We start from the raw sequence: 19,886 nt of genomic DNA, 5'->3' as shown, positions 1-19,886 counted from the left end.
CAGGTACTGATTGATCCAGCCAGGTCTCTGTCAGGCAGATGGCAGAACAGTCACTATAATCTTTGTTGGTTTGCATCATAAGTTGGAGTTCATCCATTTTGTGCCAGAGGGATCTGACGTTTGACAGCAGAAGGGCTGGGAGTGGTGGCCAGTAAGGGCCACCACTCCTGAACTTGGCAAAGGTGCCGGAGCGGCAGCCCTTTTTGGCCAGCAGCCATGGTGTTGAGTGGCTTGAGATGTTTAAGTCCCATAACTTCTCCTCCAGCAATGATGCAGATAGGCCCAGATCACTGTGAGAGATGGATCTGGGGTTTAAAAGCTCCGATCGGGTGTACTGGATTAAGCACGACACTTTGCAGACAAGTAACAGAGACACTAAAATGACAGAGAGGAACATTGCTTGTACTGTGGCAAGCCTCACAGCCGCCATCTTTCCCCTCACGGCCGCCATGGGTGAAGTCAACCCCAGTTTCAGATGCCTGTACACGTGTACAGGCATCAAAGTGAGGACCGGCACAATTCACATAAGGACTGAGGACCACCCTTTCTGCTATACTTAGAGACAAATGGATCTTGCACTTCAACACTAGGTGGCCCCCTAACTCGAGTTTCCACTTCAGCTTTTTAAAAAGCACAACGGAAAAATACCATGTGTAAGAGTTTTGTACCATTTCAGTAGCTGGGTTTACATGGAGCCTAATATTCCAATTAGAATCGGGTTAGAAGCCCAAACTGAATAAAAATGTTCCATATAAACACCTCAATCAGAATAAACAGGCCTAAACCGAAGGGAATTTCGTTCAGTTTCACAGGGGTAGAATATTCCTTTTCCCAAACCGATCAAAAGTAAAATTTTATCATGTATCATGTAAGTTTCCTCACTTGAAAATATGGCAGCTTCCAAGCAGTACACACAGAACTGGTCTGCGGCGGAGACTTTATTTTTAATCCAAACTCTCAAAGATCTGAACATTATCGCACGCTTAGACGGTAGGAAAACAAGAAATTGTGAACTGTTTAAAAAAGTCCACGAAAAACTCAGCGAAGCCGGCATCGACCGAAACGTCGAACAAATTAGAAACCGCTGGAACTACTATAAGGCTAAACAGCACAACAACAAAAGTGGATATGACCCCACAAACTTTCCGTTTTACGAGCCGATGGATGAAATTATGGGAGGACGACCATTGGCAAACGTCGCTGACAACAGAGTGGATGTGGGTTTTGAGGAGGAGTCGTGTGATGGGGAGAGTTCTCAACGCTGCTCCGGATGATGCTGAAGCTAGCATTTCTGGTAAGTTTAGCTCAAAACACAGGCTCGCTAACCAACGTTAGGTAGTGTTAGCCAAACTAATACCAGTCGGATATAGGGATGCTAACCGGTGGCCGTTTGACCGGTTGTTGACCGTTTGAACTTTAACCGAATAATCTTGTCGCTTAAAAACCCTTTAAGCCCGAACTAGAGTGCCTGTAGAGAGAGGGTCTCCTTACGCCGCCATTGCTGTGAAAAAACGGAACCGTTGGAGTGAATGGAGTTGTTGCCACTCTCTCTCTACAGGTACTCTAGTCCGAACGTGTCATCGCCGACACAAATGCGCATGTCAGATTGTAAATACCGTAACTACCGTAAGGTTTTATCGATCGAAAAATTCCAACTGTTCCTGAAGGCGGAGAAGTTGCTCTTTATTTATTTATTTTTTTTTAATTTAACCTTTATTTAACCAGGCAAATCATTAAGAACAAGTTCTTATTTACAATGATGGCCTGTCAAGAGGCATAAACCTCTTGGGGGAGGGTGGGGGTGGGGGGGCTGTAAAGGAATGAGGTTTGGTTAGTGGAAACAGGAGAATAAAAGTACGGCAAAACAGCATACAGCAAGACAGTACACGACAATGCGGACATACAGCAAACAACAACGGTAAGACAGGGTACATGCACGGTAAAGATGCACGGCTGTACAGACATACGGTAAGACAAAAAAAAAAAAAGCGACAACCAGGCAAAACATGCAGCGGGGCACAGAAACCAGCGGAATAAGTACAACAATATAGACAAACACAGAGAATACAAAGACAGGCAGGGTTAAACAATACAAAGTAAGATGCAGGGGAAACACCAACAAGGTACAAAAAACACCAACTTGGAATACGGTGACAACCGTAACCAGGCTATACATCTACACACTACAGTGAAGGACACAACCACAACCATACAATAAAAATGCAGGGGGGCATTTGGACACAACCATGCGGGAAGACAGGTACACAATGAGCAATGAGAAAGAACAGGCCAAGCAGGTTAACAGGCAGGACGACAAGGTAAACTTACAAGGGGATAAAAAATTTAAAAACATAGACTAGAACATGAAATGAGGAATATTTACAACATGAACAACATATTTACAGCATCACAGTGTGACCTGGGCGGCGTCAGCGGGTATAAGCGTACAACGTGAGGTGGGGGCTGAATTGGATGGCGGAAAGCAATTGCAGGTTTCAGTAAGTATGTGTGAGATGGCCTCCTTGAAGGTCGGGATAGAAATTAAGTTGTCCAGTTTTAGGTGTTTTTGCAGAGCATTCCAGTCAGTGGCAGCAGCTGATTGAAAAGATGTATGACCAAGGGAGGGTGTTGTATGTGACGGGGAGTCGGTGCAGCAGACGAGACAGATAGGGGGGTGTGCGGTGAAGGAGGGTCTTGTAGATGAGAGTGAGCCAGTGAATATGGCGGCGGGTGTGAAGAGAGGGCCAGCTTACCAGTGAGTAAAGGGTACAGTGGTGGGTGTTGAAGGGGGCATTAGTGGCAAAGCAGATGGCAGAGTGATAGAGTGTGTCAAGGTTTGCGAGAGTGCCCTTGCATGCGGATCTGTAGATAGTGTCACCAAAGTCGAGTGTGGGGAGAATGGTCATTTTGATGAGAGTGAGTTTGGCGGATGAAGTGAAGACGTGACGATTTCTGTAAAGGAAACCAAGTTTTGCCTTGACCTTAGACTGTAACCGAGAGATGTGGTGCGAGAAGGAAAGTGTGGAGTCTAACCAGGTGCCCAGGTACTTGTAGGTGGGAACGTGCTCCAGGATAGCTCCCTCACAGGTGGAGATGTTTAGTGGAGACAGAGAGGGGGCACCCTTTCGGTGAAACCACATGGCCTTTGTCTTGGAGGTGTTGAGAGACAGTTTTAGATGAGAGAAGGCATGTTGTACCTGGAGAAAGCTATCCTGGAGCATGGATTGGACAGAGGAGGGGGACGGACCAGAGGCATAGAGTATTGTGTCATCGGCGTAAAGGTGGATGGATGAATTTCCAGCAGCCAGGGGAATGTCATTAATGTAGATGGAAAACAGTTGTGGACCGAGTACAGAACCTTGAGGGACACCCTTGGTGACAGAGAGGGGGCGAGAGAGTGAGTTGTCAAATCTTACACGCTGTACCCGGTGGGAGAGATAGTTGGAGAACCAAGCCAAAGAGTGATTGGTGACCCCTATACTGCTCAGCCTGCTGATGAGGATAGGGTGGTCAACAGTGTCAAAAGCTGTGGCAAGGTCAATGAATATGGCAGCACAATGTTGTTTGGCGTCTAGAGCCGAGGTAATGTCGTTCAGCACCTTTAAAGTAGCCGTTGTACACCCAAACCCAGCACGGAAGCCAGACTGAACGCCGGACATTGTGCTTACATACAGTTTAATACGGTAAACATGGCGACGGGACGCTCTGCCGGGTTTCGATGACGTCATTACGCACAGAGCTCAGCTCGGTAGAGACAGACCGGAGAAACCATAGATATCGATAATAATTATATTATAGTATATTATAATTATATAATATATATAATTATAATATATATAATAATTATTATAGATATTATAGATATCTACGGGAGAAACGAGTCAAGCTTATGTTTGTCGCAGACATAGTGGTATGCGTCCGGGGCAAGACAATGGCGCCGGTGCTAGCGCTGCTAGCTTCTATTTGTTGCGGTTATTCTTTTATGGTTTACAGACAGTAAAATAATATTCTCGGTTAACCGAAATAAACCGATTCATCAGGCCCGGTGGTCGACCAAGAAAATTTTCCATTTTCATCCATCCCTAGTCGGATAGACATGTTATTATGTTCATTATGAGCTACAGCTGCATGTTATGTTTATGTCCAGTAGGAGCGCCTTAGTATCAAGCTGTTGCTTGAATAAAAGTGTCGAAACAATCGCAACTACTGTGCTGATCAGACAATAGACCTCCATCTTTGATCAATCATGTGATGTTTTCATCGATCGGCGCGTGACACACAGCTGTAAAACAGCGGTTCTGATTAAATGTAAACAGTTGACCTGAACTCTTCAATCGGAATGATTTCAATCAGAATGAAAAAAAGTCTGCATGTAAACCTGGCTAGTGAGGATTTTTTCATGAGGGTGTTATTAGGTCATTTCTGGTCAGACCATTTCTGTTTTTTAGATTGTAGGCATTCCTTGCTCCCTTTTTATGTTGTACTGTGGATAAATACTTAAATAAAAAATAATTCTAGGTGTGTTTTAAAGGAATTGCAGAGTTTTAGGTTGATTAATCAGCAGAATATGCATAATGTTTTGTCGCTTCAGACTATTGTACAAAAGTACAGTTGTATTTTATTGTAAAATTACAGCAGGGTGTAGTATGTGCCACACAAGTTCTATTTTAACTATGGTGGTTCTGTTCGTGTAACCTAGGTCATTTGTAGCAATTAAGTCACTGCAGCAGTTTGTCTTTTTCTCTTTTAAAAATTATTTAATTATCACTGTATGTAGAAACAGTACATATACAAAGACCCGGAGAGTTCAGACCTCAGTCAGGTGAAGTCAACTGAGAGCTGAGAAAACTTTAAACATACAACAAATAATGAAGCTTCCCTGCTTAGAAAAAACATTCTACAAATATGGGAATCAAACTCCCCTCTTAACATTAAGTGCAAATTCTGTATAAAATAAAGCTGCTGAAACGGAGTCAGAAACACTGCAGCTGCTCACAGAACACATGAAATTGAAGTGAATAGATCACTACAGATGCACCAATATACAATAAACCTGAAACTGAGAATCACCAAATATCCACATATCACAAAGAACACATAAAACAGACGTGAACAGATCAGTGGATATACCAGAGTGACTTGTATCTGAGTCAACTGGCCATCTGAGTCAAACTGGTCATCTGAATGGTGCATCTCTAATCTTTAATACTTCAGTTTCCTTGTAGCAGATCTGCGATTTAAAGTCACAATTTTGTTGTAAACAGTCTTTGACATTTTTCCATGACCTCTGACACAGGGCTTTCTCAGCCTGAATAGCCCACAGACAGTCCTCTTTGCCAGGAACTCTTCGCCCTGCCAAATAGTTTCCCAGGTGCTTTTTGACTGCTGTCTTTTCTGCGTCACTCCATTGTCTCCCTCACTGCAACTTTGGGTGGCTCTACAAATGACAAAGAAGGCAATATAGATTTTTCAATGTTCAAAAAGTAGACCAGTTTTTTTTTACTCATCTGTGGTATGCACATTCAAACTTTGTAGCAAGTTCTATCAGTTAGTAATAGTAATCAAATGTTGAAATTGGCAGGATAAGAACTTGTTAGCTAACTAAACTAGGTTGCATAAGTTTGTGTGTATGAGAGAGACAGCGCGTGCAAGCACAGCAGGGAGTGGAGGTGGGTGGCTTGACTGACTAGGTGTGAGGATGTTATGCTGAGATGACAGCACAATTATTAACAAGTAGAGTTATTTAGAATAGGACCTACTTTTCTCCTCAGACATACACTGATCTCTTGCAGTCCCTCTCTATAATCCGATTGAAATCAGTTATAACAAAGGAAAAGTTTGCCCTGTTTGTAAGAATTTACCTTTTCCTTTCACCATCTCTTTTCCTCTTTTCTTCTTCTTTGTCTTCTGTGTAACCAGGTTTGTCCCTGAGCTCTGGGGCCAGATTCTCCAAAAAGTTCTTACTAACAATCTTAAGACGTTTCGTAAGAGGAAAAAATGAGAAGTTCATAAGAATGTTCTCAAGTGCTATTCCCCATTATTTTCTTAAGAACTGCACATTATCTTAAGAACTTCTTAATTTTTTCCACTTACGAACTTCTCAACTATCTACCTTTATGTAAACAAACAGCCTCTAGCTGCAACCCACTCCATCTAAAAATACAACAAAACAATATCCATTATAGTCTCAACTTTGATTTGATGTTATAAAAGTGTTTTCTCAAAAATTGAGATACATACTTTCTATTGGACAGCAACGATATTACTAACCTATTAGTTAATGGAATCTAAATATAATTGACACATGAATGGTGACTGGTGGCTAAACAAAATGTCCTCATATACACTCAGAAACAATAGCCTATATGTGTCTAAATACTGGTTTAGATATTAGGCTGAATTACAGTTTAGATAACGATTATCACTATGTTAACATATACAATGTAAAATTATTAAGGTATTAGCCTACTACATTAATCTATGTTATATAATCAAATTCGGCTCTAAATTAATCAAAGATGTTTGAAAATTAGTTTACCTTCACACAGCATGTGGTTACTTAAGACGACCTTTACCTGTCCTAAAGTTATGATACTATTTAAGAAAAATAGTAAGATAATTTCTTTCAAGAATCCCATTTATTCTTAAGAAAAATCTTAAGAATAAAGTTGAGAACATTCTTCAGATCTTTTGTTTGGATTCTTAAGATATTTTGTTTGTGAATTCGAAAATATCTTAAGATTCTTCTTAAACCCAAACTTAAGAAAAAAAGTGGAACTTAAGAAGAAATTTAATCTTAAGAACGTTTGGAGAATCCGGCCCCTGATCTGTAACAAAAAACAAACATAAATACCTACAGTATATACAGTACAGGCCAAAAGTTTGGACACACCTTCTCATTCAATGCGTTTTCTTTATTTTCATGACTATTTACATTGTAGATTCTAACTGAAGGAATCAAAACTATGAATGAACACGTGGAGTTATGTACTTAACAAAAAAAGGTGAAATAACTGAAAACATGTTTTATATTCTAGTTTCTTCAAAATAGCCACCCTTTGCTCTGATTACTGCTTTGCACACTCTTGGCATTCTCTCGATGAGCTTCAAGAGGTAGTCACCTGAAATGGTTTTCACTTCACAGGTGTGCCTTATCAGGGTTAATTAGTGGAATTTCTTGCTTTATCAATGGGGTTGGGACCATCAGTTGTGTTGTGCAGAAGTCAGGTTACTACACAGCCGACAGCCCTATTGGACAACTGTTAAAATTCATATTATGGCAAGAACCAATCAGCTAACTAAAGAAAAACGAGTGGCCATCATTACTTTAAGAAATGAAGGTCAGTCAGTCCGGAAAATTGCAAAAACTTTAAATGTGTCCCCAAGTGGAGTCGCAAAAACCATCAAGCGCTACAACGAAACTGGCACACATGAGGACCGACCCAGGAAAGGAAGATGGTTTTCCAACAGAGGTGTTTAGCACTTGTTGGCCCCTTTGCCTTCACTCTGCGGTCCAGCTCACCCCAAACCATCTCAATTGGGTTCAGGTCCGGTGACTGTGGAGGCCAGGTCATCTGCCGCAGCACTCCATCACTCTCCTTCTTGGTCAGATAGCCCTTACACAGCCTGGAGGTGTGTTTGGGCTCATTGTCCTGTTGAAAAATAAATGATCGTCCAACTAAACGCAAACCGGATGGGATGGCATGTCGCTGCAGGATGCTGTGGTAGCCATGCTGGTTCAGTGTGCCTTCAAATTTGAATAAATCCCCAACAGTGTCACCAGCAAAACACCCCCACACCTTCACACCTCCTCCTCCATGCTTCACAGTGGGAACCAGGCATTTGGAATCCATCCGTTCACCTTTTCTGCGTCTCACAAAGACAAGGCGGTTGGAACCAAAGATCTCAAATTTGGACTCATCAGACCGAAACACAGATTTCCACTGGTCTAATGTCCATTCCTTGTGATTCCTGGCCCAAACAGATCTCTTCTGCTTGTTGCCTCTCCTTAGCAGTGGTTTCCTAGCAGCTATTTGACCATGAAGGCCTGATTGGCGCAGTCTCCTCTTAACAGTTGTTCTAGAGATGGGTCTGCTGCTAGAACTCTGTGTGGCATTTATCTGGTCTCTGATCTGAGCTGCTGTTAACTTGCGATTTCTGAGGCTGGTGACTCGGATGAACTTGTCCTCAGAAGCAGAGGTGACTCTTGGTCTTCCTTTCCTGGGTCGGTCCTTATGTGTGCCAGTTTCGCTTGATGGTTTTTGCGACTCCACTTGGGGACACATTTAAAGTTTTTGCAATTTTCCGGACTGACTGACCTTCATTTCTTAAAGTAGTGATGGCCACTCGTTTTTCTTTAGTTAGCTGATTGGTTCTTGCCATAATATGAATTTTAACAGTTGTCCAATAGGGCTGTCGGCTGTGTAGTAACCTGACTTCTGCACAACACAACTGATGGTCCCAACCCCATTGATAAAGCAAGAAATTCCACTAATTAACCCTGATAAGGCACACCTGTGAAGTGAAAACCATTTCAGGTGACTACCTCTTGAAGCTCATCGAGAGAATGCCAAGAGTGTGCAAAGCAGTAATCAGAGCAAAGGGTGGCTATTTTGAAGAAACTAGAATATAAAACATGTTTTCAGTTATTTCACCTTTTTTTTTGTTAAGTACATAACTCCACGTGTTCATTCATAGTTTTGATACTATGAAACAATGAAAATAAAGAAAACGCATTGAATGAGAAGGTGTGTCCAAACTTTTGGCCTGTACTGTATAATATTTGTTGACTTGTGTATATTTAAGAAGAATCAAATGATGCAGGAATGCAGACTGTTTTGGGCCAAACTGCACTTTCAGTTGACACTGGAATGCACACCATCTGACACAATATTTTTCACACTTCCTGACTTCTAATGAAGTTAATATAATTAATCCATGCCTAGCTGGTGAAGTGTCATAAAAAGCACATAATGGTGAGTTTAAAGAAGAAGCAACAGAACTTAGCCCATTGTTTCTCTACCTCCTACTGTTAAGCTGTCGCTTCGGATAAACTGGACCCAAAATGCGAAGTGTGGTTGCAATCAAAATACTTTAATACAATTACTGGTGGTAGCAAACAATGACAAAAAATTATGAGATCCACCAGAGAGGCTGGACGTGGCAGGCAGGGCAAGGAGAGGCAGGCAGGGTCACACATGGCATACGACGAACTGGCGAAGAATGGAGGACTGGACTGGGGTTAAATACACTGTTTGAATGGTGAAGATGATCAGGAAGATGCAGGCCAGGTGTGCGTGATGAGACAGGTGAGGCAGATGAGACATTAGCTGGGTTTCCATCCACCTATTTCTATTTGCATTTTCAGAAATTGCGAAAAAAAAAAAAAAAAAAAAAAACTTGGATGGAAACGCCAGGAATTCGAGAAACGGCCGAAAATTCACGAAAAAGTTTTTACGCTTGGAGGGGGTGGATTTCTCAGCGTATCGATAAAAGAAAATGTGACGTTTTGCTGTGGAAACAGGTTTTGCGAATAAACGATGACTGGACCAGATACCACGTCACACTTCTACGCTACAGTCTTATTATTAGTTATTATTATTATTATTATTATTATTATTATTAGTCTCTTATTCCTTATTTAGGATGGTTCGGTACGAAGTTAGCGCTGCCAAAACAGTAACCAGACTTCTCCCAAGAGCCGACAAGTTCAGCAGGAATCTGTCCATGATCAGCTGTTGAGTGTCAGCTGAGTGTTTGTTGTTGTTGTTGTTGTTGTTGTTGTCAGTGGACACAGACGGTATCTTATGGCGTCATCTCACGGCGCACTCTCCTCTCAATAATCGCAAAACAAAACTAATGGAAACAGGCATAAATTCGCATTTTCTTTTGCGCATTTTGACAAAATTCGCTCAAAAATTTCGATATATTTGGATGGAAACCCAGCTAATGTCCCAATCCCAATGTCCATCCTCACACACTCACTGACTTTGAGGCACGCTCCCGCTAAGTCTGTGAGGGCTTAGGGTTGTCCCATTGACAAAACATGAAGTGCGTGAGGGATCTCCGCACTTCATAAGTGGGAATCTCCGCAGACTTAGTGTTAGGGAATTATACCCATAGTTCATTGCATTGTGTGACATGAATCCCCTGGGGAAACCAGCTGGCAGCCGCTATAAAAGCGAAGTGAAACGAGCGAATTTGTAAACAAAAAACATGGAGGGTGCAATCAGCAGTGACGCCGCAAAAAAGAAGTTCTCATGTGAGTATAATATTTTATATAAGATGGCCTTCAGAAACGAAGGAAATAAGCAGATAGGCAATGCATATTTGTTTTTTTATCTCTTGGCAAGCTCATCAATGCCTTTTGTGGGAGTAGATCATTTTTTAATGCTGTTTTTACGACTCCTCAAAAATACAGTTTGGGAAACTTAGCTAGGCCTAATTAAGAATCCTGCTCAACTTTAAACAAAAACAAGAAAGAGATGGTATATTACACCAATTTTAGCTGTACTGCACTGGCTCCCTTAGAATTTTTGTCACTGTTAAATGCAATTATTGACCCCCACTTCTTCTTTTTTTTTTTTTTTTTGGCACAAACAGGGACCGAACAGCAAACCCTAGAATTTGTTCAGTTGAGAACAAAACATGATCACCTATTTACTGGCCACAAAAATGCCTCAGCTCAAGGTTTTGAGTAAGTAACTTTAATATTTGGTATGTGTGTTCATAATTGGCCGTGCAATATACAGATAGACTGTAAACACAACCGCTGTCTACCATAAAGAAGTGTGTGTGAGTGTTATGAAGTAGCCTCTATTGCTCTTCTAAATGTCCTCTTACTGAAATTTTTGTCTTATTAAAAAGGACCGCAACTTTTGTTTTTCTTCACAGAGCGGTCAGATGGGTCTGCAGGACCATCTCACAACAGTACAGGCGTCCAAAAAAATGGGAGAAGTTAAAGAAAAAGTACCGGGTGGACCATTTTAATCAGTTTAATCAGTCTGGTGAATAGGCTACTGGGCCACAAATAGGCTACTTCTCTTACTGTACAGTAATGGTGAATATTCATGAATAATTTGGAAGCAGTCCTGGTTAGTAATAGGCTACTTTATCCTAAAATGTAAGATGCTGGTTTAACTTTCTTTCTTTTGTCCAGGATCTTATTTTACCACAGACTGGTTCTGGGAAAGATGGTGGGGAGGTGACGGCAGCAAACTGGCCTCTCTTTGAGGCAATACATGAGGCCTTGGGCAGAGAGACTCAATCAGGCCCCTCAACATCATTTCCACAGCAGTGGACTCATCATGTGATGTTGCAGAGGAGTTTGGTGAAGGGCCAAGTACCTCTGCAGGGCCTTTGACTACCACCACTGTAGTACAGGGGGGTTCTAAGAAGTCCAAAAGCAAAAAAAAGAAAGAATGATGTGTTGGAGTATATTAAAGAATATACAGAAAGCCAGGAGAAGAGACAAAGGGAGCTGGATGAAAAGGAGGAGCAAAGTTTGAATTCTTTATATATATATATACTAGGCTACCTATCTTTTCTATTATCAACCCAAAGAGTTTTGAATTTCATTTTGTGAGGAGTGCTGGAATTTCATTTTTAATGCTCTAAAGGCAGTTGCACCTGTGTTTAAATATATAAAAGTGAATTGCTCCACATCTGTGTCAGTGTTGTGGTCACGGTTTTGAGATTTTCAGCATGAGAACTGAATGTTTACTTTTTGGTGGATTTGTGGGTACAAACAAGATATGAATGTTAAAAACAGTATTAAGTAGCAGAAAACTAAACAATGACAAACAGGAATGACAGCCATAATGTATTCATCCTTGTTTTAATCACGCCAAAGTTTAAATAACCAACAAATTGAAGAGAAATGCATAGGATGTCAGACAAAAAGTAACTGCTGGTATAAACAGTAAGACTTGCAACAGTCTAAAAAAAAGAAAAGAAAACTCAGCCGCATAATTCAAATAACAGAAGATCACATCCTGGCATAATCATGATGAAGCAGTGGAGCTGAAGGGTGCTGGGGTGCTGACAGGTGAGCGCAAAGTCGGCCCCTCATCTGGGCACCACTCCTCTCCATGAGGTCATTCAGGTCACCTGGAGCTGGGGGACCAGGTTCTTCGGGTGTCTGCTCTGGTTCCTCCATGATGTCACCGTATTTGAGGCACACGTTGTGAAGAAAGGCACATGCCAGGGCAACCTCCGAGCAGAACTGTGGCCGAACCTCAAGGGCCTTAAATAAGGTGGCTCGCCACCTTGCCTTCATGACCCCAAAGGTCCGCTCAATCACAGACCAGGCCTTTGCGTGTTTCCCATTGAACCTCTGCTGTGTCCTTCCCTGCAGTGGATGCCGGTAAGGTGTGATGATGGAAATGGGTTTCTCGAGACAAGGGTAGCCTCCATCGCCCAAAAGAAAAAAAACAGGTGGGGGGTACAGGGAATTAACATAAATAGAACTGTTTCTTAAAATACGTGTGTCATGCACGGAGCCACCATATCCAACAAAAATGTCCAGAAATTTCCCAGTGGAGTCACAGATGCCTTGCATTTGTATTGAGTGAAACTGTTTGAAATTGAAATAATCCTGCTGATATTGCTTGGGTGGTTTGATTCTAATGTGGCACCCATCTATGCCCCCCCACAGCCTTGTTGAAAGCCTCATGCTGTTCCAGTTCCCCAAATCCTTGACCAACTTTCTCCAATGCTCCCTGACATGGAAAAAAAAATTACCTTGGATTTGCATCTTCGGATTTCTTTTGCAACTCTGTGGACAACTCTGAATACCGTGGACTTTGGCACATCAAATGCCCGGGCTGTGACACGGTATGACACCCCATGGGCAAGCCAATAAACAAAAATCAAAACTTCCAAATTGTGTCCCCAGCCACGATCCCTCCTTTCATCCAAAATGCTCAGAAGACCGTTGAAAGCCCGCTGAAGTCCCTCTTCATTTCATGTTCAACATCCATATATATTTGGAGAACTGGCACACGGATGTCAAGCCTCACATATGGGGTGCGCTGGTACGACTATAAAAGAAAGAGGGAAAACATAAAAGTTGTTAGAGACATGCAGTCATGGAAAAAATTATTAGACCACCCTTGTTTTCTTCAATTTCTTGTTCATCAGAAACAATGGTTATGCAATCAAATACTAACTCCTGTGTGTATCATGTGACTAAAACAGACAAAAGAAAACATGGAATGCCTAAAAGCACTGTTTTTGCCATTACAATGCATAGCAATGCAGAACTTAAGTAATTTTGGTTATTATCAAGAAAGCATTGAAAATGGTGAGATATCAGCTCTTAAATTGATATTGTTGTTATCATAATATTTCTTCCAAACAAATGTACCTTTAGTTGTACCAGGCATTAAAATGAACGAACGAACTGTACATGTAGTGACACACAGTGTCAATGTCAACGTGTGTGTGTGTAGTACAGCAAAAGTATGCATTTCCTTATTTTAAAAAAAGGACAGTACACTGATAAATTGTCATTTGCCTCTCCTCCAGCAAGAGCCTGGATCATGTTAATATAAGGCAGTTGATTCCTCCGGCATCTTGTCCTCGAGCAAAGCAAAAAACGTAAAATAAAAAGTCCCAAAGCTGCGATTGTGAGAAACAAGATGCATTACTGTTGACAAGCAAACAAAGGGCTGTCCCATTCCCTTTTTATAGTACTTCAGCCCCTTGCAGCCTCACGCACTCAATCACTTTCCAGGTGCAGCTACTTAAGTCAGTGAGGGCTCAGGGCTCAGGGCTTTTTTATTTATTGGAAGTGGTGATTCCATGGGGCCGAATCAAGTCGGACAGTTGCCGAATCCCAGTACCGGGCGTTGGGTTCTGCCACTTGGTTTTTCCTGGTTCCATGGTTTCAAGCTTACCCTGTGCCATACCATCTACTATCTGTATATTTCATTTTTCATATGTATTATTGCCATCAGTATATCTTACATTTCAACACTTAAACATCTCATATTCTTAGGTTAGTTTATTGTATATACTTAGCCCTTATTGTCTTTAGTGTATATATTTTGTATATTTAGTCTCTATTGTATATACTTTTAATTTTAATTTTATTTTATGATTTTTATTGATGATGCTGCTGTAACGTGTGAATTTCCCAGTTTGGGATCAATAAAGTATACCTATCTATCTATCTATCTAGATTGAGATTCAGCCTAGAACAACAGGCCCTTCTCCCTTTGTGAGGGCTCGGGCCTAATTAGCGTTGACTTGACACGGCTAAATCGTGTTCGTGGAACGGGTTGAGGCTTTAGTGAAAGTTGACGCTAATTCAAGTCAGGCTATATCAGGTAAGCGCAGCTTTCTTTTATGAGGGACGAAAAATGACAAAACAATAAATAAATGAATAAATAAATAAATACGCATATAAATATATAAATGCATAAATAATTAAATTAATAATTTCTACATTATTTATTTATTTATTTGTTTTTATTCATGCATTTATTTATTTATTTGTGTATTTATACATTTATGCATGCATTTATTTATTTATTTTTACATTTATTTATTTATTTATTTCTACATTTATTTATTCATTTGTGTATTTATATATTATTTTTACATTTATTTATTTATACTTTTATTTATTTCTACATTTATTCATTTATTTATTCCTTCTTTTATTTCTACATTTATTTATTTATTTCTACATTTATTTATTTATTCCTACATTTATTTCTGTATTTCTACATTTCCACATTTATTTATTTCTGTATTTCTGTGTCGTATGTTAATAAGGTGGGCGGTTCTATTTATTTATTTATTTATTTATTTATTTATTTATTTATTGTTTTGTCATTTTTCGTCCCTCATATCTTTAGCTGCTTTCATGGAACAGCCCCCAGAACCCTCTTTGAAAAACTCCCCAGTTCTGCACGATTCACGTAAATGACCCATTTGACCAAAAAACGGTGATTGTAGCCAAAAGGTGAGTATTTTAAACTGACATGTAGAAGCTGAAATTTAAAATATCTTAACACTTACTTGCTGGCAAATTCTTTGAAACAAACATCTCTCACAGCTGTTGTGATGCTGTCTCAATCGCTTTAATCTCCTTCTGAACGTCTCCAGATTGCTTTCCGCTTCGGAGTCCTTCCACGCTCCGCACCCCTTCAATGCTTCATTTTGCTGCTTGCAGCCGGCTTCAGCTCACAGGTGCGAGCGCAGCCCATCCCCCACATCAGCCACAGGTGCGGGGGGCGGGGGGGGGCACGCCGCCCGTTGATGGGCCATTAATTAAGGCAGCGCTGTGCCCTGCAAGGTGCACCACAATATCAGCACTTTTCAGCTCTGACTCTCAGACCTCTTTACAGGCTGCAAACTTACATTTAAGTTGAAGAATCACGTTTATTTGCACAAACTAGTTAAAGTAGTGACACTACAATGTTTAAAAACGGTTAAATCCGGCATTAAACTTTTTATTAAGGTAAAAGAGAGAGAAAGAGAGAGAGAGAAGTATTTAAGTATTAAATGTAAATTACTGAGCCTCTCTCAGAATATACCCTACTTGTATTCTGTTAGCATTGTATTAATAATTTTATACTATATTATTCAATAATGCATTAATGTTTTTTTTCTGTTTCATATGGTAAAGACCAGTAAGGCTATTAACTGCTTAATTGCTTCTCAGGGGGTACTTTCAGATAGAATCGGTTCTGGTTCTGGCTCTGGTTCTGTTCTGGAGTCTCTGAACCTTGGTGCTTCCTGGTGAACCAGCCTACGTTCACCCAGTTTAAGTGGAACCAAAGTGGGAGGACGTTACTTACTTTTTTGCTGTCTCTGTAATCATTCTTCAGTTTTTTTTTGTTTTGTTTTTTAAGTTTATTAATTAAATGGTTTGGTGTTTGAGTGAACCCAGCCTTGACCATCTCTCACCCAGAGTTCAAAGATAAGAATTACTTTACGTTATTATTTATTTATTTGAAAGGGACAATACACATTAATGAACGTCAGTATATAAATACAAATGTAAATGTGCCGTAGTTAGAAAGCCTGCTAATTTACATCCGTTGTCCCTTGGCAAATAATAGACGAGAAGGAATAGAAGAAGAATAAGATGTAGAAATATAAAATACACAGTGAGTAATACCGTAATTTGCATAAAGTTAACCGGTTCCCCACCAGTTAGTCAGACTAGTCTATCTAGTCAGAAGAGCAAGAACTGAAGAAGCCTCTTGGATAAGAGGCGAAATGTCTTCAAGAGAGAGAGTCCAGTAGACCAGATAGGGATAATAATAACAGGGATAATTATGTAAATTGATCGATGAATTAAATCTTACTTAAACCCATAAAAATACAACAAACTTTCTTTGTTGACAACACACTGTACAATTATTTCGGATTTCCAGAGCATCATTAGCAGCCAGAAAAATGTAGGGGACTTGAAAGTACAACATTTACCTCTGAGGTGTAGTAGAGCAACATTAAGTATCAGAAAATAGAAGTTTAAGTAATACAGTAAATGTACAATGGTAGCACAGCCCACAGACACAGCAGCAGCACATCATCATTATCTCATCTACCTTAGCCTCTCTTCTCTTAGCTTGGAATTACTTGATAAGATTGATTTTTGCTAAATTGAATTTTTGCTCAAGATGCATGTGACAGATTGGAATTCAGGAAGCACAAAATAAAGTAATTCTCAACATATTTTCAAGGCCCTTATTGGAGGCCCAGGGGCGAGGGCCACGGTTCACCACTGCCTTTTGGATATGAAATGTCATCACTTCACTATTCTTTGTCAGACTTATCATATTTATTATTGAGAATAGATTAAAAAAAAATGTTTTCTGTAGTCTTTCAGAGACCTTGACCTTTGACCTGTGACCACCGAAATCTGTTCAATTCATCCTTTCGTTTCTTTGAGATTTTAAGAAATTCCCTCAAACCATTTCTGATATGACATTCATGAGTTACCTCTGACTTTTGACTTGTAATAATATGATTTATGGCGAACTTGGAAGATACCCTTTATGTGTTGACATCAAAAAAAGAATTATTGGCTATTGGGGGAGTTTAGTGATGGGGAAGGAAACAAAGATCAGCACGGTGATGTATAACTGTCTATTTAATTTATATATTAATGATTTATATGTATCACCGTAGATTTCCTTTGTTAAGCAAATATTAGATGAATGCGGTTTTTCTTATGTTTGGTCAGACCAGAGATGTGATAACATTAAATGGCTGAAGATGGCAGTTGAGCAGAGGTTAAAGGATCAGTTTGTGCAGAAATGGCGTTATGAACTACAGAATATGTCCTCATGTGATTTATATTGTGATTTTAAAGAAGTTTTTAAGTTTGAAAAATATTTACTCTGTGAAAATAAGAAGTATAGTCAGGCCATCTGTAATCTCCGAACTTCTAATAATAGACTTCCTAAAATAATAGGTAGATATAAGGGTCTGGAAAGGAATGAAAGGTTTTGTAACCTGTGTAATGACGGCCACCTGGGAGATGAATATCATGTTTTGTTTGAATGTAAAATTTTAATTTTGTCCGAGACCAGAAATATACGGAAGCCCTAAAGGGCCATACATAAATATTTTTATTTCCTCCGTTTTCTCGTGATAACGAGATAATTTTCCTCCGTTTTCTCTTGATAACGAGATAATTAAATCGAGATCTCGAGAAAACAAAGCGATTGTCTTATTAAATTATTGCAGGAAACATCAGTCAGTGTAGCAATGTCAGAGGAGCAGGAGAATATTGATCACTGCATCACTTATCTGTTCAATCAAGGCCTGACACAGGCTGAAATAGCTTTATGCCTTATGTCAGGGGTCACCAATCATGTGCCATGGAGGGCCGAGAGGCTGCAGGTTTTCATTCCAACCAAGACCTCCACCAGGTGATTTCACTGATTAGCTCCAGGTGATCAGTGAAATCACCTGGTGGAGGTCTTGGTTGGAATGAAAACCTGCAGCCTCTCGGCCCTCCATGGCACATGATTGGTGACCCCTGCTTTATGTGTCCAAGGAGACGTCAGTCAGCATGACATGTCACGTATGATGGAAATCTCAGGCCTATCACGTTTCATTCATTCATTCAAAACGGAGGGAAAATATCTCGTTATCACGAGAAAACGGAGGAAAATTATCTCGTTATCACGAGAAAACGGAGGAAATTTATCTCGTTATCACGGGAAAACGGAGGAAAATTATCTCGTTATCACGAGAAAACGGAGGAATTATCTCGTTATCACGAGAAAACGGAGGAAAATTATCTCGTTATCACGAGAAAACGGAGGAAAATTATCTCGTTATCACGAGAAAACGGAGGAAATAAAAATATTTATGTATGGCCCTTTAGGGCTTCCGTAGAAATAAGTACTTGCCTAAATATTTTTTAAATCGCCCATCTATGTTTAAATGTATAGCTTTATTGAAGACTGATAATTTACAAACAATATGTAAATTGGGTGCTTTCTTGAATAAGGTTTTGCCACTCTTTAAATGATCAAGTGCAGGCTTGTTTTTTCTTTTTACTTCGACCTGTGATGACTCATTATGACTGTTCATCATTTATTTTGTATTGTTTGTACTCCATACCACAATTGTGGTGAAGAGTTAATAAATATGACTATGACTATGAAAATCTACTCAGTTCATCCTTGAGTCTTAAATGAAGTAGTCTCAGTTCTCCCACTTAAGTCTATCAGGACCTGAAACATTAACCATGGTCAACATAACCTCAGTAAGCTGCTGACTGAAGACAAATGCGCATTTCTATTGTACAGTTATTTAAAGCAGGGTAGTAAAATGAAGACTGTTCTTACAAGCTGTAATATCAAAGACATAACTCACAAGTTAGCTTTATGAAGAAGGACAAGTTCAAGTAAAATAAAAAAAATAGAAAAGTACATAATTAAAATCGATTTCAGGCAGGGTCTATGAACCTTTTTCACTGTGAATTTAATGTAATGACAAATTATAACCTAAAAAACAAATTATTAATTTTTAAATATCACAAAAATACAAAACTAAAATGAAATTCCATATAATGTATTTTAATTTACCTAAAAACACTTGGAAACTGTCATTTCTTTAAGACTTTGTGGTGTAATAATTAAAAAATGCCCGTTGGGGGCGATAGAGAGCAAAACGTGTGTATTCAGACTGAGTACATACGCGACGATGGGTGCATTTTTTCTCAGTTTTGCATATTTTTGAGGACCTCTCTGAAACTTAGAGAGAAGCATGTTTACAGCCTCTAGAGGCCATTACAGTGAAAATCTAGTGAGGACCGGCCTAAATGTCCTCACTTCCCAAAATTGTCCTCACTCAATAGGTTAAAAACCTGCAATGGTCCTCACAAAAATAGCTAAACAGACACACACACACACACACACACACACACACACACATGCACATACACAAATAGCACAAATCCAATTAATTTGATCTGAAAGCCATTTTATACAAAAATGAACACACACACACACACACTTAGAACAATCACTCACTTTGTCCTCTCTTTGCCTTTGTATTAGACACACACGCACACAAACACACACCACACACACACACACACACACACACACACACACACAGAGAAATGCAAAACTTCACAAATTCCCTGAGGAATTCACACACTTACATATTCACTTATGCACACGCATTCTCTCTTTAAGGGCTCTATCTTTCACACTGTGCTACCCGTCGCCATTACCCGCTACCCTTGAATTGCGCATTTAGCAGCTTCCACTATCCCTAAACGGTATCTTGCGCCCACGCTGCCCGCTATAGCCTACATTATGCCGACTCTGTTATTTGCGCCTGGAGGTGTGTCCGTGGTCGTGTTTTTTGCACTTTCCCTACAACTGCTATCTTGAGCACACACG

Source organism: Myripristis murdjan, chromosome 20 (assembly GCF_902150065.1).
Source record: "Myripristis murdjan chromosome 20, fMyrMur1.1, whole genome shotgun sequence".
In the NCBI taxonomy this organism is placed as follows: domain Eukaryota; kingdom Metazoa; phylum Chordata; class Actinopteri; order Holocentriformes; family Holocentridae; genus Myripristis; species Myripristis murdjan.
This window is presented reverse-complemented; position numbering follows the sequence as displayed.